Below are 18,679 nucleotides of genomic sequence, written 5' to 3' on the forward strand. Positions count from 1 at the left end.
GCGCTGGCGCTGTGAACCCAAATGACGAGGTGAACGTGGGTTGTGCTTGAGGGCGTCCCTGGATCTATTATACTCATTTTCCAAGCCACTCCGCTGTCATGCTGTGAAGGTAACCTAACTAAAGCCTAGCGGTGGCCCTCGCCTGCTATACTTTGCTCGCTTCGAGGCTGAAAGCGTTCCGGAAGCCAACTGTGCTTTAATTTTAATAATCAATTATTCAGTTTATAGTGTAATAGGAATAAAATTAGGCACCGTATGATAGGAGGTGGCTAGCCCCAAGCAACAGTCCGCTGCGGCTTCAGTGCGAAGCGGGTTAGTTAAGCAAATTCAAGTAAGTAGTGCGCTGCCGACACGCCGGAAGGTGGCGCATCGCTGCAAGAAGAGAGCGTAACTAGAGTGGGAGCAATGTATTCTTGCTTCCTGGTTGCATATAAGCTTATCTATTGCCATTTTTATGTATCGAGTTATGTATGCGGGTTTGACTGCAGTTTCCTTTCGAATGCCGGTTTTGTTGGTAGTTCAAGTCACAATTGATGCATGCATACTGAGAGAGTTGCCGGCCGCGAGCTTATATGAAAGCGCTGCGGTCAGTACCGCCGTGGCAGCAAAATGCTACGCTGCGCACGCATATGCGCTCATTTCCTGGCACCAAAACAAGTCTTTCTCTGATGAGTCGATTGCATCACGAAACACGCAGAAGGATGGCGTGCCGTTGGTGCCATTGCGATCGCTGGTGTCTTCTCATTTATAGAAGTTTTCAGCTAGCAATAGTCGCTTCTTAGTCGAAACTTCATTGGATGCGACACTGCCTCTTCACAAATCAGATCAAACTAATATTCCTCAATCCACTAATGCTGTACAACTTCGAATGGCGAGACACAGCTCAGTGGGTCAACAGTCCAGAGATCAGGGCAGACACAGAACGAATTCTACTCTCATCCAGCACTGCTATTATCTCCCTTTACTACCCTTACCCTCACTCTCCTTCCTGGAGTGTTTGGCTTCACTCGGGCTCGGCAGATCATCAACGGGCCTTGGCGGAGCAAGCACTCTTCTTCACGGGGCTTCAGTACTGGCTTTTTCCCGCTTCCTCCTCTTCCTCAATTATAAAGCTCGCTGCGCCTTGCCTTCTTTCTGTGAAAACCACTCGAATATATCAGTAACTATACTTTAAACAACGCAGAGTAAAATTGGAGTATCTATAGCACTTACTCCTGGCGGCGAATGGCGGATTGTGCAGATTAACTGCGGCTGCTGACCTCACTGGAATTAGCCTCCGAGAAAGTAATGGGTGTTCTGTCTAGGGTCTAGTGGCCGTGGCAACAAAGTTAGTCCCTAAAAAAAAAAAAAAACGTTTCTGGCTTGGAATAAACCTTAAAAACCAATTACCGTTTCTCTTTCCCAGATTAGGAAAGGCTGTGCGGTGTGGTTAAAAATACTCACTGAACTAAACTTACCACTTCGGCATTCGACAGGTTAGTCGGTGCAAACCCATCCCGTGCCCTCCTCGCTCCGCGTAACTTATCCTTCTACGACCGGAACCCTCCATCAACGACTCTGCTCTGATCTGGTTTTATGGTTTTGGATTGCTAACGAACGACCAAGTAACCCAGAAGAACCTGCCTAAGAGTATATGCAGATGGTTGCCCCCTCACCTCAGTCACCCCTACTGGAAGCGCCGATTGTATTCCAGCTTAATTCGAATTCAACTCACGGTGCCCTTATTGCGCCGAACTTTTCTTTGCAAACTGTTCGTCGAACAACAGCGCTGGACGCCGTTCCACGAAAGGGCTAAAGCAAACGCGGCAAAAAAAAAAAAAAGTAACTGCATTAACCGGGAATGAACTGCGTGTTCAAGCAGGGCTGCAAAGGCCAGAGGAGCCATGGGCTATAGACACTGCCACTTCGTCCGGTTTTTTCACTCAGCGTCCCAAAAAAAATTAATACTCCGCATTTCCCACGTGGAACCCTCAAAGAGCAGCGCCCCACCTCTGCGACCCCGCCGTAAATTCATTAGCTGGCCTGGCATAAATCTCAGTGATTGGGGTGAGCCGATTGGGAGAGACGGCACAGCCGGGCGAGAAAAAAACATTCGCGACGAAAAAAAAAGGTTAACAAAAAATTCGCCACAGGATACGAAACACCTAGCAACTCCTTGCGCGGCTTTCCTTAGCGAACGAAAGCCATTGGGTAGGTCCTTCTCAGATAGAGCAATAGGTCTCCAGCGCCCAGCCGTGATGCGAAGAGCGACAGAAAAATAAAGAGCACGAAAGAAGAGAAAAGAAAGAACGCGGAGGCTGTGAGTCGTGCGCCGTGCGCACGCTGGCTAATGAGGCACCAGCCTACGCAGCAGTCATGCCGCCGGACTGACACGGCCCGCCGCCGTCCACTTCCTACGGCGTGCTTTCGTTAATGAAGATGTTATCGACAGCACTCGCTCGCTACTGTACGGCTAGAGAGAGAGGGCAGGAGAGGAGGGGACCCAGGACCACGGCGCCCTGGACCCAGCGGGACGCGCGCGCGCACCCAACGCGGCTTTTAATCTCCTCGCCGAGCCGCGTTGCGAGTTTGAGGGGACAATTTTTGTGCCCCGCTGGAGGAAGGAAGGAAGGTAGGGCGGAGATTGCGAGGAAGGAAGAGGGAGACCTGGACGTGCAGTTAATCTTGGAGGCATATCGGCCGGCCGATCTGCTACCCGCGTTCGCTATATAAGCGTTGGGACCGCCCCTTCCCCTTACTTTTTCCGCTGGCTCACTCTAGGTTTGTTCCCAGCAGGAAGGCTAAAGCGCATGCGTCGGAAAGTCCGTGCGGTGCTCTGCTACCGCTGGACGATTGTCGTAATCGCGAGCCTAATCGTTACCGAGCTGGGCGTAGGATGGCGATGTGACTGCGGTGAGCAGGTGGTGCAACGTTCCGCTTTCTCGTGTTTCTAATTGCAGTGCTCACTGTTGAATGAACGACAGAAATCGTACCCCTGGAACTGCTTTACTCTTTCATTTTCTTGCAGCGTAATGGACGTGTAGTCGTGGACGATACAACTATGCTTTTCTGAAGGTGATTAGACATTTTACGAATCACGGCATACACCCCGTCCACTGCCGTTTTTTTTTTTTTTTTTCATTGCGCAACGAAACCCGGGGCTGGTTTTTTGCCGCTTAAACGCATGTAGAGAGTTCTGCGAAAGCGAGCTCGTCGAGAATAATAGCGAGTTTCTATGTGTAATATCGGTAAAGTTGAACGCTTTCATTATTTTGCTCTCAGTCATTAAAATTATGTGGGCTCGTTGGTGGAACGCAGCAATAGCTTTCCGTAGAGTTTCTCAACATTACCCGGAGGAAAAGGTGGCGCTACCCTCCATGCGAGTTTCTCAGACAGCACTTTATCCCATAGAGTTAATATACCCATCCACCACGGGAATGCCGGGTAGACGAGGTTTCTTATTTGGATTGGTTAGCATAGTGTCGAAAACATGCATTCTGCCTCGGAATAGGCAGCTGCGCCGCTGTGCACCACGATTCTCTCCTCTACGTGCAGATGAAATTATTTTTGAATAGTGCGTTTTTCACGCACTCAATAAATTTGGCTCAAATGTTAAGCTGGTATGGAAACTTTTCACATCATTTCTTTGAGGTTTGCCGTGAGAAGAGTCGTATTGTTATGGCTGAAACGATGTTTCATGGCCAACAGTAGCCAAGCCAAATGCGTTATTTCATCTTCCCAGCATTCCTGGCACTCTTAACTGCGAATGAAGTATAGTGCTGCGTGCTTTCACTATAGGCAATATTGACAAACTCTATGGCTTGCACCGACGTTACAGCAGCCGCCATGTTGGTGGACCAGAAGGTCCAGAACCAAGATGAGGAAATAATGCGCGCTGATCTGTTCCACTTCTCGTCGCTCTGTGGAAGCTATACATGGCCTATCATACGACGCCTGTGACATCACGGTCAAGTCATCTGTAGCGCAGTCGAGAGCGATTTACAGCACTCGTCAACTATTTCTTTTTTTGTCCTTTAACGTTCTCGGTTCTGCTCTGCGACTCACGATAGACAGCATGTCTTGGCAGTTCAGTTTTGTTTCCTTTTATTAACATAACTCAAAGTAAAAAGCGTACGATGGCTGTTCAGTATATATGCTTATTACATGCTAGTGAAAGTTTGAAATGTTCTTTGTTCCCAGGAGCATGTCACTGTATGATGTAGTCTTTGCCAGAAGCGTGCTACTTCCGTTACCGGTGCCTTATGTTCAGGCATGGAGAGACAAGGGAGATTCTCTTGCCTCATCCACCTCCCAACTCAGGCCTCACAAAGCTGGCCTTCTGGCTGTTTCTCCAAGATGAGGAAGGATCCAAGATGAAGAAGCATCCGAAGGGTACGCGCTTTGCTGACGAAGAGAGCATCGCAGCAGCGCGCCTTTGCTGCCTCCAACAGCAGCCCTCATTCTTCGAGAGGGAGCACTGAAGACTTTAGGCTGAATGTAGCATATTTGAATTTCATCACTTAATAAATAAGCTACAGATTAGGAGGCAACATGATTGAACACCTCCCATCTACATATGCACGTCGTATGTACATACATGGCAAGAGGCCCAAAAGAACAAATAAAATTTCCGTATCCAAACTACATATCGAAACTTACGTTTTTACTTTAATGGATGATAATTTACCATCATCCTGTAACAACAGTGCGAACTGAAGCGCAAGCATCGCGCTTATACGGTGTGGTCGCTACCTCGCCAACCTGCAAGCTTCACCTTGGGCACCTCGAAGGAACGAAATAGTCTGCGGTCCACGGCCGAGGCAGGGAAGGCTATAGCTTCACGAGTTGTAGAATGCACTACATAGTGCAACCCCGAGATATTTCACCTTGCTGTATACGAGTAGAACCCCTACTGGGGGTGAATATTTGCTACGCCTGGCTGGGACCGGAGCCGCCCTAATATAGACGTGCGGGTAAGATTCAAATCAGCCTTCCGCTGCAGTCTTCCGCGCGGATAGCTGCCGCGAGCATATGGGTTTGTAGGATACTCTCGTACCGACGGAGACGCGCAGTCACCGTATAACCCAGTGCATCTTATCTGCGAAGGCCATCTGCGGCACGACATCTTTCGGTGAGATCTCAGCGCGCGCGTTACCCCGTATTGCATTTTCATTGAAAGCTGGGGCCTATATATGGCTTAGACCGAGACGCCAGCGGGGTTTCTCGAGGAGGTCAATGTCTGCACACAAAGCAAGTAAATCTCCCTACCGACTGTTCTCGAACTGGCAAGACAGTACGACACAGTTCTGGGTGCTTGGAAGCAATATTTGACTCAAGGCAGGCCTTTCTTTCCCATGCTTTGAGGAACAACGCTTACGTACGTACTATGGCCATGTGCATGGACTTATAGAGTAAGAACCCCAACTTGAGCACTTGTCAAAATAAATTTGGTTTACTATATGGTTTGGTTTGGTTTATGGGGTTTAACGTCCCAAAGCGACTAAGGCTATGAGAGACGCCGTAGTGGAGGGCTCCGGAAATTTCGACCACCTGGGGTTCTTTAACGTGCACTGACATCGCACAGTACACGGGCCTCGAATTTCTCCTCCAAAGAAATTCAGCCGCCGCGGCCGGGATCGAACCCGCGTCTATCGGGACAGCAGCCGAGCACCATAGCCACTGAGCCACCGCGGCGGCGTACGGTTTACTATATAATTGAGCTCATTTGTAAAATTTAGTTTTTTTAAATACATTTTTAATATCGTACTTTCAAAGAACTTCTAGTTCTTGATTTTATGACGGGGTTCGAATTTGCAATACTTTTTTGAGCGACATTTGCTTCGTTACCGTGAAAATTATTTTGTTCCTTTATATCTGCGCGCGAAAAACTTCAGAACAGAACAGGAGGAGCCTAAGTATGGAAAGCAAAATACCCAGCAGGTGAGAAAAAAATGTTTTTCCATTCATTGAAGTTCTTTTTCACGTGCTCGAAACGTGAGCTGTAAGTTTATAGTAGTAAGTTTATGTAAGTAGTAAGTTTATAGGCATACGGCGTTTTTTTAGACATCAACTTCAGCGATCAAATACATAAGCTCTACTTTTGAAGCTAGCGCTTTTTCCTGAGCTTTCTTTTTTTCTTTTCGTTAAGCGCCTTGCACACCTGCGAAGTGTCAAGCAGACGACAGCGTTCGCTTTTTGTGGCACACGCAAACACGGGCCGTGATGGACGTGCTTTCAGTCTACCCTAGCTCTCACACTGCCGCGGCGATAAAACATCAACTAACGCGTCAACCGCGTGTTTACTTGTTTTCCTTGCCGTTCAAGGGCTTGCTCACCCACAGCCAATAGCGTAAGTCTGGGGGTGCCTTTTCCAAATCACGTCTGAGCTGCTTTTCCTCTGGCAAGCAAGCGCTACTGAAGTGACGCGGTGTCTCATGCGTTTAACGAGTCGCTGAAGCGCAAATAAACATGAAAGGATGATGAACCAGGCGCTCGCGCGTCAAATATGACAGAATAAAAAATCATAAGCGGAGACACCCCTCGCGTTTATTTTCATTCGCTATCTCGTTCGAGGATCGCAACAAGATGCGAACAGCCTTTGCCGTCAATATCCTTTCCCCCGGTGTGGTACCACGCAGCGCCCTGAATAGAACGGCGGGTGTCGTACTCATGCCGGGCAAATGTTTCCCGTCATTGGAAGCGGTACGGAGGCGTCGGGTAAGAAAAAAAATAGAAACTCGAGAGCTGGGGCTGTAAATATGCTTTTACCGCTTGCCGGCGTTGGTTCCCGGGGATAGACGGTAACATTTATGAATTAACAAATACGAAAAGACGAAGCGGTGGGGACTAATACGTGAGGTTGATGGGGGTTCAAGACTCGCCGAGTCGTGCTGTTGCTGCTAAGCGTCGGTTTGGTGGAGGAAGGAGAGGTCACGGGCGTTAAATGTGTGGGGCGTGAAAAACTGGCTCCAGCGACGACAGGGGTGCGTGATGAAGCGAGAAGACGCGTCGACGTAGCAGACGACGCATATGTCGACGGGTTCAGTGGTACGCAGGCGGACGCGTCCAAAACGGTGCGTCGTCTGCTTGCGACGCAAAGAGTGGCGGTTTAGGCATAAGCCCAGCGCGTACGCAGACAGGGAAAGGCATTTGGGAAAGAGCGACTACTTTTCCCCCTTCTGGGAACCCTACTGAGAGGAGGATATACGAGACACTGAAAAATTGTTTGAAATATATATTACCTCACCGCAGAAATAGACGAGCTGGCAGAACAGGGGAGAGAGGGGGGGGGGGGGGAAAGCAAGCTGGATTAGGAAGGTAGGGTCTGTCGTCACCATGTCTGCGGCGGCCCTCCTACTTTCTGCCGCACTTTTTCGTTCTTTTTTTTTTTCTTGTCTCAACCGGAGCTGCTGCTGCTGCTTCTCCCCGCCCGTGCTGGGTCCCTGATTTATCCCCCGGGAAACTCAACGCGGCTGAGTAGACGGATCGCCATTGCCAGGTAGTCAATTTGGCGGCGCAGCAGTGGTCCCGGTTTCCCATGCCGCTACGAAAACCGCGCGGCAGTGAGGAGACCTCTGAAATGTTTGCCTTTCGCACCCCTGTTCGACGAGAGGTAGCTACGCTACTTTGATGAGTTCTTGCTTTCTTCTCTGTTCCTTTTTACCTTTCGTGAAACATTATTTGTGTGGTGGTGTAGCAAACTGGACGTGGGTGAACGTTGCAAAACGAAGAGGGTCAAAGCTTCCAATACCAGAACCTCTCCGCATATATATCTTCATTTCAAACTCTCCACTTCACGTATCGGCGTTTTCATTTTTTTTTCTGTACAAATCAATTATTTAAACATGTTGTGCTTTTTACAGCAATTGTGAGTTCTTTATTTTAATGCACAGAAAGTTGCTTCATTATTTCATTTTTATGATCGCATACTGTAAGCCGCCCACTTGTTTCGATGTTATGCACACTGCTCTGTGCTGAACTATCTACAGTGTAAATCATTCACAGAATTTCTTGTTGCACTAAATTATTTCGTTCCTTGCACATTTTTTTTTTTTTTCGGAGAAAGGCACATTTTATCTAATTTTGGATTCCGCCTACGATACCCTAGTCAACATACTAGGTTATCTGCATTTCTTATTTTGTTAGTTTGCGCAGGATGCGGAAAATGCAGACCGATGTCAGCTAGGGTTCGAATGAACAAAGGAGCGAGGATCAGTTTTTGACAGCGAATATTTTATTGCAGTCTGTATAACTAACGTTTCTCCGGTGAACCTATACCACACATCGTCTATACAACTCTTTTAACATGTTATCATCTTGTGACATCGTATCATGATAAGATGTGTAGCCCATTTCAGTGTTTTTTATTTAATGCAACACTAGGACAACTCAATTCCTTCTGTTGAGCGGTGGGAGGCCGTGCTGGTCAGCTCGGACCCGGGCATTCAAGCCTTGGCCACCGAGTGGGCCGCTCAGGTCACCGCCAGCCATGGTTTGGTGGCCATCTAGCGCGGACTGTCTGCATCTGCATTTTTGACGGAATAAATGTTTTCCAATCCAATCCATTATATTATTGGTATGAGGAAAAAAATGATTGTTTTGCTTTGCTAGCTACGCTGACGTTTGACCGGCACTACAATCGTATTTAAGGGTGGGAAAATTGGATTTAAAAGCGTTAGGACGGTGATGGCGAAGCGCGTATTTCGCCATCTGCTTTTTCCTAGCTTTTAACAGCTCCGTTACCTTTGAAAGTTGTCACTTCGTGATTACAACGCGGTACCATATCAATACAGGACAACGTGTATCCGAGCTCAGAGTCCTTTGAAAAGAAAAATGAGCCCAGTAATGAATGTTTATCGCCTTGAAAAATACTCGACTCAAGCGCAAAGCCAACAGGACCGAACTGAATAGGGGGAAACAAGTGACGCGGAAGATAATGGTAATAGCTTAGCGGACCTAAATGCGAACACCATGCGTATACGTTATCTGCTATGTACATTGTTAAACGCGCAGATTTGATTTTTTTTTTAATGTCACGCGAACTTCGACCGATAAGGCTTGTTCAGCGCCTCATGGTGGAGCATAGCAGCGAAATGGGCGAGAGTACGTGCATGCACGTCGGCATGTGTGTACTCTCTTCCGATCCCAGCAGCGATGGTCTGGTGGTCTGAGCATCCGCCTCGCAAGCGGGAGGTATCGGGTTCGACCCCCAGTGCTGCCGGGTACCCACCGGTGATACAATGGGTACAAGCTTTCCCCTGTCTGGTGCTCGCCTTCTTTAGGGTGAAATGCTTGGGAAATGGGTCTTTCACCCCACCTTGAGTAGAAGAAAACAAGCCTTGTGCCATGGCACTCTTTGGTCACAGATGCCCTCGCGCCATAAAAATTCGTCATCATCATCATCTGGCGTTCCGTCTCTCCTCTCCTGAAAGGCTGGTCGACGTACCCGTGTTATTACAAAAAAATAAAAATAATGACCGGTATATTGGGTTACATTGATACAGCTCAGAACTGGAGGAAGTAGAAGTGCTTCGCCATCTTGCTTGCGGCAGCTTGGCAGCCTGGAGCAGTTTTCTGTCCCCGATTGTGTGGCGCGTAATATTCGTGACAAATCTGGTGGAGGTGCTGGGTAAGTTTCCAGACCCGCGTCGGCTACCGACCAATACGGATCTAGCCGCCGCGGTGGCTCAGTGGTTATGGTGCTCGGCTGCTGACCCGAAAGACGCGGGCTAGATACCGGCCGCGGCGGCTAGAATTTCTTTGGAGGAGAAATTCTAGAGGCCCGTGTACTGTGCGATGTCAATGCACGTTAAAGAACCCCAGGTGGTCGAAATTTCCGGAGCCCTTCACTACGGCGTCTCTCATAGCCTTAGTTGCTTTGGGACGTTAAACCCCATAAATCAAAACCAACCAAACCAATACGGATCTAACCCCAGTTCACCAGCGCCGCGGCCGCCGCCTCCGTGGAGCGTCCCCTGAATTCGGACTCCTTCCGGCTGCAACCAGGGCGACGCAACCTCGGCCTTCGGAGGCACCAGCTGTCGTGGCAACTGAGACCAGGCTCCCGACGCACATCCTCTGTCATCAGCCACAGACACCCCCGTCGTTTCATGGCCACGTGTTCGAGGACGCCGTGGATTGGCTCGAGATCTTCGAGCGTGTTGCCCGTTACAACGGCTGGAGCGACGACCGTAAGCTCCACAGTGTCTATTTTGCGCTTGAAGAGTCGGCTCGGACATGGTTCGAAAACCATGAAGCTTCGTTTACATCCTGGGAGGCCTTCTGCGCAATCTTATAGCCACTTTCCCGAATGCAGACCGTCGAGAGCGAGCAGAAGCTGCGTTACACTCGCACAACAAGCGCCAACGCGCGGATCCCAACATGACGTAAGACAAGAAGCTTCGCGACTCTTTGCGGGGTGGCAAGGAAGAGCTTTTCGCAGGACTCGTGCGCAGTCTATCGCGCACGCGCACTGTGGCAGAGTTTCTCACCGAGGCAACTGCTATGGAGAATACCCTGAACAGCGAGCCCGCCAATACAATCGCAACGTCAACACCTTTGGGCCTGATCCCATCTCTATGCCTCTTGGTATCGACGCGACCAGCTCGTCCGGTCTGTCGTCAGAGAGGAACTGCAGGCCTCTCTGATGACATTGTCATATGTGGAATATGACGAATATTTTCACATTCGTGACTATTGATCATACAGCACAAGTTGCAAGTGTCGTAAGCGTACTGCAATTCACTGCAATTCACGAAAGGCATTGGAATTAGCGGAGCAGGCACAGCGATCCGCTGATGAAAATCGATGTATGAATGAGGAAACAAAATCTTTTCTTTTTCTGCTTCCCTACCAAGGTTTCACTACCGACAACGTATTCATTCACCGTTCTTATGCTCGGCTAATAGCATTATGATAGCGTGTCCTGCTGCTGCCCTTGGACATGGATTACAAGTGGTTACGTTAGTTAAAAAAATAAAACGCAATTAAAACGACAACAGGGAGGAGCGCACGCATCGTACTCGAGAGGAGATACGTCGTCACGACACCACCCCGAGGGTCGCGGCACGCATGGAGACCTGGCGGGACGGCGTTGGCTTCTTCGGGGCCGCGTTGGCATTCGAAATGAGATTTCTCTCTTAACCGCGAAGCGGAAAGTCGGCTTTAATCCAAGGACGTCTGGTTCCGAGCACGCGCGCGCAATCGCGTTGAACGCGGGCACGGGCCATGCGGCGTGCCGGTTGTGTCCATGAGGAAGAAGACGCATCGCTATCTGTGTGGTCCGGCCATTGGCAGTCCTGACAACGACACGTTCATTTGTTCTCAGCGTGTACAAACCGCACTTCTGTCCTGTGTTTATGCACAGTCTTGCGCAGCCTTCCGCATGCATTTATTTGTGTCAAGGTAGCAGGTATTATTCTCCTGTAATACTACAATGTATACTCCCAAAATACTCCCTTACTCCTAGGATGATCTTGTGCATACTCATTTACTACTCTCAAACTCTTATAAGGAATCTTATTTATACTGCCATGATGTTCTTGTGTACATATAGTTGCAGGTTAAACTTGTTAGACCGTGTAAACCATGCGTGCATCCTTTGTTACTCTTTTACTGCTCTCATACTCTTATGAGCATTCTTATGTGTACTCTCATAATGTTCTTATATTCCTATAAATGCAAGCATGGCTTGCTAAGCCGAGCCAACCATGCGTACAGCCCATGTCAAAAATATACAGCTCTATGGATTTGCTTCTGAAATGTAAAATGTGGCTCTTGCAGCGCACGGGGAGATTATATACGCTTCAGAGGGTGACGAAGAGCGTTGCTCCCATCATAAAGAAAGTTGGAACACTGGCAATCAAAACGAGCCGTACTGTATGACCCAGAACCAAACCCGATGAACTTTGCTAAGATATACAAGGCGTATGCCGTACCAGCCGAGGGCCTGCTACATACGCGCCGAGGCAGGTGCGCGGCCACACCTGCCTGCTGCACATGTGCTGATGGTACCCGGCATATCCGGTATTCGTCCACGTGGGCTTCGCTATGCTAAAGCTCTGTCTCAACGCTCTGTCAGCAGTGTTGCATCAGGTGAAAAATCAGCTTTTCGCACGCTTCAGAATTCTATGGTGTCCGCAGTCCATTATGCAAGGCACGAGAAACGAATACAAGCCACGATCTATATTTACAGCTCAACGCAAGCATCCGTAGTGTTTTTGAACAGACCTTTGGATACTGCAGACTGAGCAAACATGTGGATGGGCAGGCAGTAACTTGTGTAATACTGCATTGAAACGCCTGCAAGGGTTCTTTAAACCCTCTCCTTTCAAAACAAAAAAAAAAAACGGATAAAACTACTCATACACAGAAAAAACAAAAAACGATTTTTGAATTAAATTCGCGAAAGTATTTGTTTGAAGAGTACATGTTTGTAATGGCCAAGAGACCTCTCTGTTCTTTCTTTACTTCTAAGAGATCCAATTCCTCATTTCAGAAAAATGCGGAGTTTGCCTTGTCGGCAACTCTCCTGTGTTAGACGACTGGTAAGTGAAATGCGGCCGAATCTGACCGAAACCATATAAATTATAACCACGCATAGTCAGGGGGCCAGAACCGTCTAGCTTTCCCAGACGGGCCGACCTAGATTTCGCTGAGCGCGTGTGAAAGACTCCCTGCGAGCGTTGCTCAATGCATTCCTTCATTTCTCCATCACCGTTCGCCATCTCCGTTTTATTTTCATTGGCTTCCTTCTTTCAACAAACGTAGTAGCTGCGAACCTCTCTCCCACTTCTCACTTCCCCGTCTCTCCATCCTGTCATTAATGCGCCTCCACTTTGCTGCCCCCTTCACGCGCAAACCGCCCCCTACATTTTCTCGCCTTTCAGTAAACTTCGCTTTGATCACAGCCGCGGGCCTCCACTCTATGCGCTGATTATCCACAGCACATCTCCCCTCACAAGAGAGAGGGAGACAAACATACAGCAAGGAAAAGCGACGTCTCCTCTCCGTAGCACTGTTCGGTGCTTAGTGAGGCACGGATATAAATTCGCGCCTTTCACGAAGGTGTATTCTCTTTTCCCGGCTCAACGGTAAAGCTCGTCGGCGAGATGCGAGGCGAATCTACTTCGCATCTCTCCTTGGGATGACCGCAAAAGGCGGCTCTTCACGTCCCGGGCGTCGAAACTGCCCTCGTCACCGCGGGTCCGTAATTCAGTTCTCTTTCCAGTGTAGCCTGGGGTAGGCGGCCAAACCAGTCACGGTGCATTAGGGAGGGAGTACGCCCCCCTGCCGAATCATGTCCTCGTTCCCGCTGTAAGTGCATGCGTGTGGCCACATTTCAGCCGCGCCCCATGCGGCTACCTGTCTGATCTTCAGTGTTGTATATTCAGTGTTGTATAGAGGGGTGGGCAAAACAGCGCGCTAATTTCGCACGTACAGGTTTCTCTCCACAGGCTATTTGGTGTGCGCTGTTCTGCCGTTATTGAAATTACCATGACGGCCTTCCCTCAGTCGCTTGCACCAACAAGAAATCCGATAGCTAACGCTCACCTGCTGAAAATAGATAACTTCGTGGCGTGCTGGGTTATGGAGAACTGACGCTACGTCTTGTCTCATTATGTGTAGAGTGGGCATGCGGCCGTCGTCATCTGGATGCTTCTGAATCTTTCCATTCGCATTATTCGTTTCTTGAGCCAGGCTAGACGGCAGAGAAAAAAAGCATGCACGCTCAGAGGGAGCGAGAAAGAGAGTGAGGGCGCAGGAAGAAGCGGGTCGTCACAAGCCGCCATTTTATGGGCAGACCCACGGCGCCGTTAGTTTACTTCGGCTGGTCAGCAGAATGCATCGCTCCTCATCTCCTTGGTCTCGTCACTGCGTCTCCGACGAGTATCCTTGCTTTCGACACTTGCGGGAATCCCATGAGAACTTCGCGATCATCATTACAACGCGTCCATTCACGGGAAACACTAAGAAAAAGCAGGGCGGTACCTTTCCTTCTTTTCTTTCTTTCTTTTTTTGGGTGGGTGGGGGGGGGGGGGGGGGGGGTATTGCTGATAAGTTTGGACCAAACCCCTCCAACTCTCTAGACAGGCCTCCAAACAAATTTTGGTTGCTGGTTGCCCTCATCCCACACCTACTTGGATTTGACCTGCCGATACCTTACAATGCGCCTATACTTTCATAATGCTCCTATAATCATATAATACTCCTCAGTATGCTCTCACGGCCCCTTAGTACTTCTTTGCATATCCACGACGGTGTATCCACGACGCGAAATGACATATCCACGACGCGAAATGACAGGGACGGGAAGAGGACAAACACAAAGCCACTTCGTACACTCTTTTCAGCACTGTCTTAATACTTCTGTACTCTCGTAACACAACTGCACTGATAGTACCAGGCGCGCAAGGAAAAGGGGATCAGGAGGCGACGGGGCGAGGTCGGTCCAAAGCGGGCGGTACGGCACGCCTGTCTCGGCGCCCAATCCAAACCGACGGCTCCATTTGGTCGGGCCCTGCGGAGCGTTTTATTCTCCCACCGAAAAGCCGCTCACAAACGGACACTGCGCAGCACCGGCGCGATTCAGATTCAATTCCGCACTCCCACGCGGCTGACCACTAGCGACTGGCGCGAACAGAGAGCGCGCACGCGGGGCAGAAAAAAATAAAAAAATACGATGCATCGCCAAACTGTCGGCGCTGACCTCCCACGAAGCCACCGCCGGCTCGACAAGCGCGGCCAGGGTGCACAGCGAGCGGCCCTGCCGCCCTTCGCCTCTTTCACCTCACTGTGCTCACCTGAAGGGCCGAGCAATTCTCACGCCAGCCACCGCTTGACACGGGAAGCGCGAAACGGCATAAAGCCGCCGCCTTTCCCGCGCTTCTGATCCGCAAATGGGAGATTCTGGGCGTCTCGTTTTATTTTCCTCGGCTGCAGCAATCTCGTTTCAATCTTATCAGCCTGTGGCTTTCTGCCTCGGGAGCCTAAGCGTTTCTTATGATGGAGAATGCGAAAGTGTACGTCCCGAGTCGCCTTACCAGTCGCCTACAGCAAGCTAAATATATAGAAGTTTCAAGGAAGGGCAGACAAAAGCTTTGCTGTAACTAATATTTCGCTGCGTAAGTTGCAAGCATAATATCGCTAGAAATTCATGCTCAGTTTGCAGCGCTGTCAAATGATTTGCAGTCCTTAACTTGCATTATCGATGCTGTCTGACTTCCTGGTGTATTCCTGGTGAAAGAGAAGAACGCATAGGGTTTGTATGCAAGGGCAATTAATAATAATAAGGATAGTTGGTTGCGAGAACACAACACTTGGAAACACCTATTCTAGGTGGACCCCCTTGACGGAATAAACGGAGAAGGCGACGCAAGGAGGGCGAGAGAGAAAGAGTCCCCGTAGTGTAGGGCTCAGTATTCAGATTTCCTGGGCTTCTTAACGCGCGCTAACGTCATACAGACGTCTACACACTTGTCTAGAGAACTCGAGCGGCGTGCTTTGTCGTACATTTATAAGAGTCCTCGCTGGCCGCCGTGCTATGTATAGCTTTTCGAGTTATGAGAAGTAAAAAATGATCCATGCGAAAGTGTATTTGCAAGAAAAGATGTTTAGATATATAGGTCGCTCGTAAATGAAGCCAGTGTACTCCCCAGTGCACCATTCGAACCATCTAAAAAATTGTGCGGACGACTGCACAGCACACAGGCGTCTTTAGCGTTTCCCCTTGATCGAAATCTGGCTGGTATTCGATCCCGAGACCATGTGTTCAGCAGCCGAACGCAATAACCACTAAACGGCAGTTGCGGTTTATTAGGGCTGTTATGAGTACAGCAAAGGAAACACTTGACGCAGTTTGACCGGACAAAAGGTGATAGAGATCTAGAGGTGAGCAGGAGCCTCGTTGGGTGACATAATTGAGTATAACCCCTGGAGAAGGACGTTTATGACTTATTATCAATGTAAACGGTGAATGAAGGAGTGCACCACCCACGCAGGTGGGCGCCTCATGTGAGCTTATTACAATATGAAATAATAAAAGCATAACCAGGAGAAGATGAGGCGTCATCCTATAATTGAACGGGTATCATACAAGAAGAGCTGGACGGATGGCGTCGGCGCAAGCGGCTGCATATTTTTGCTAACTTCGACGCTCGGGAGGAGAACGAGGGGAGATGTGGTTTGCTCTGTCCGCAGGGCACCAACTCTGCCACTTGAAGCGATGGCGCGCGATCACCGAGAGCTGCCGCAGCTGCAGGGCGATTTATTGCATCCTTGTGGGTCCACTGACCTTCGCTGTTCTCTTGTACCGACGAGCGAGCAACCTCGTTGTGGTCGGAGATTCCTGCGCCACGAGGTCCGGTCGCCCACGGTGAGGCAATGCAATCACAACTGTGGCGCTCAAGGCGAGGTCTTCGGTTCCCGGGGGGCCACTGCAGGCCGGACAATGGCAGGCACGTGGCCGCTGTGTTCTCGTAAAAACGTCTGGACGACGTGAGCGTACCGCGCAGGGGCGTCTGTTGTTTGCGGTAATGCGCATTTTTCCCTCTGTAATGGCGGTTGTGGTGGTCGCGTGTTGTTGGCGACGACGGTTATGTCGAATGCGGGTACGAGAGGGGTGAATGAACCTGTGGAAAACAAGGATACGGCTCCTGATGAAAGTGAGAGTCTCGTCGAAAGCGCGGAAAAAAGAAGAAAAGAAATTGGCCAAGAAAATTATTTCAAAGTTCTTGTTGCACTACTGTAAGCCTTACGCTCATAAAAACTGTCTTGCACTGGAGAAAAAGTAACATTATTTGCTGCCAAGTGCGCAAACGTGATTTCTCTGCTGTGGCGACAATACTTCCCACAACTTATTCGGAACTTAGCAGTATCTTTTTGGCGTGAAGCTTCGACTTTTATTTTCCATTTACGTTATTTGATGCAGTAATGAAGAGCTTTAGCATATCACTTGCCGCGATGGTTTAGACACTATGGCGCTGGACTGCTCATCCCAAGGTCGCGGGGCCGAATCCCGGCAGCTGCAGCTGCGTTTGGATGGAAGCGACTGCATAAAACGCCCATGTGCTGTGCGATGTCAGTGCACGTTAAGAACACCAAGTGGTCTAAATCAATCCGGAGTTCACTACGGCGTCCGTTACATACCCCAGGTTCGGGACCTCGAAGAGAGACTGAAGACTTCATTCAGCTATTAACCTGTGAAAAATAGATTTTCTGGCTCTTTCTGGCTATGGTGACGTTTGCTTGACACTGCCGACGTTTTGAAGTGAGGAGGAGGAGCAATGAGAGGAAAGGCAGGGAGGTTAACCGAAGGGGAGGTTTTGAAGTGAATGGCTGTGCAGCATAGCTTCTGTGATCCGCGCAAAAACGGATGTTGATGGATGCTTTTAACTTGTGAAATCGGTCGGTGATGGCGACACTCGTATTTCGTCTTTAGATATTTTTTTTTGTAGCTTATAAGAGTTCCGTTTTCTGTGAAAGTGGTCTACCTGTGATTAAAACGTGGTGCCCTATCGATACAGTCTAACTTCTATCTGTCCAATCTATCTATCCTATCATGGGCCTTTTAACCCTCTCTACGACGAATGTTAACGGATTTTAGAATATAAGAACTTTAGCGGAACCTTAGCGATACGCTATACCAGGGGTTCTCAAACTTTTTTGCTTGGAGGAACCCCAAAAGCCTTCAATAAGTTCCAGGGAACCCCCCCCCCCCCCCCCCCCCCCCCCCCGCTTTCACTTACCAGCAATGTTGTCGAGTGCATTTTTGCAAAGGGAAAGTTGCAGAGGTTAAATGTTTATTGCACAGATTAATACAAATACTAATGTGATGGGTGGTGCTGCTTCCCTTTTAAGAGCAAGTCAAAGCGTGGCTCAGTAGCACTCAGAGCCAGTCTCATATCAGCTGCCGGGTCAGGGCCGGTGAGAGTTCTCGCGGAACACAAGAAGACAGCCCGCGGAACCCCTGTGTTCCGCGGAACCCAGTTTGAGAACCCCTGCGCTATACTGCAATTCCATTCCATCGGCAGCCAACTGGCCTGCCCACTTCGAGGATGCTGATCGCGGATGTGTGTCTCAGGTCAGGCGATAACTTTTTGTTTTCACTTCAGATTAAATGATATCCAGCCTAAAATTAATAATTAGGAGATATCTCCTTTCCAGCTTTTATTTCGTTTCGCGGTTTGCAGACCGTTGAAATGTACGCTGCTGCGAGCAGTCTTTCCGCACACGTCAAGAATGGACGATAAGTAGTCGCTACGTGCGACTGCTTCTGGCTCCCACAAAACACATTTATTCCAACTCTATATATTTTCTGCCAGTTATGTTTCAACTTAAACAGCTTTCAATAGAAGCCGTAATGGGTGACTCAGCAGCTGCGATGGTCTGCTGCAAATACAGTGTCACGGTCAATCTAACACCATGGTCATGGCTTCAAACCAGGTCAAGGAGGCTGCACTTCGGTCGGAGCGAAACGCAAAAGCGCTCGTGAACCAATATCTCGCTCCACTTCAGACACCAGGCGGTCGCAATTACTCCGGAATCGCCAGCCACGGAGTCGTCCGTATACTACATGTAAAACAGAGTGCAGTTTCGGCGTACGAATGTCCATTAATTGAATTAGGCTCCTTACGGAGCACCTGTACGAAGCTAACACATATCTTTCCAGCATTATTTTCAGCGCAAGCTGTTTATGGTAATC

General features: G+C 49.2%; 1 protein-coding gene and 1 pseudogene across 1 annotated transcript in view; both read right to left on the reverse strand.

Moving 5' to 3' along the window:
- LOC149372556 (FRAS1-related extracellular matrix protein 2-like) overlaps nt 1–18,679 on the reverse strand; it is a 127,622-nt gene that overhangs the window by 78,076 nt on the left and 30,867 nt on the right. The gene's annotated exons all lie outside the window — the stretch shown is intronic.
- Nucleotides 741–823, reverse strand: LOC149372557 (U4 spliceosomal RNA; annotated as a pseudogene).

Source organism: Amblyomma mixtum, chromosome 1, assembly GCF_055824585.1.
Source record: "Amblyomma mixtum isolate Tamu chromosome 1, ASM5582458v1, whole genome shotgun sequence".
NCBI classification, from domain to species: Eukaryota; Metazoa; Arthropoda; class Arachnida; order Ixodida; family Ixodidae; genus Amblyomma; species Amblyomma mixtum.